We start from the raw sequence: 767 nt of genomic DNA, 5'->3' as shown, positions 1-767 counted from the left end.
AACTTATCATCATGCTAACATGTCTCTACAGTAGCATCATGCTAACATGTCTCTACAGAATATCAAGATGATGGTAGCTCTGATAACTTAGCATCATGCTTACATGTCTCTACAGTATAACAAGATGATTTTAGCTCTGATAACTTAGCATCATGCTAACATGTCTCTACAGAATGACAAGATGATGGTAGCTCTGATAACTTAGCATCATGCTAACATGTCTCTACAGAATGACAAGATGATGGTAGCTCTGATAACTTAGCATCATGCTAACATGTCTCTACACTATAACAAGATGATGGTAATGCTGATAACTTAGCATCATGCTAACATGTCTCTACAGAATAACAAGATGATGGTAATGCTGATAACTTATCATCATGCTAACATGTCTCTACAGAATAACAAGATGATGGTAGCTCTGATAACTTAGCATCATGCTAACATGTCTCTACAGAATATCAAGATGATGGTAGCTCTGATAACTTAGCATCATGCTTACATGTCTCTACAGAATGACAAGATGATGGTAGCTCTGATAACTTAGCATCATGCTAACATGTCTCTACAGAATATCAAGATGATGGTAGCTCTGATAACTTAGCATCATGCTAACATGTCTCTACAGAATATCAAGATGATGGTAGCTCTGATAACTTAGCATCATGCTAACATGTCTCTACAGTATAACCTGATGATGTTAGCGCTGTTAGCCTTCGAGGTGACCATTTACAGACACCAGGAGCTCCACCGTCTCAACCATAACA

Source organism: Micropterus dolomieu, unplaced genomic scaffold (genome assembly GCF_021292245.1).
Source record: "Micropterus dolomieu isolate WLL.071019.BEF.003 ecotype Adirondacks unplaced genomic scaffold, ASM2129224v1 contig_12273, whole genome shotgun sequence".
In the NCBI taxonomy this organism is placed as follows: Eukaryota; Metazoa; Chordata; class Actinopteri; order Centrarchiformes; family Centrarchidae; genus Micropterus; species Micropterus dolomieu.
This window is presented reverse-complemented; position numbering follows the sequence as displayed.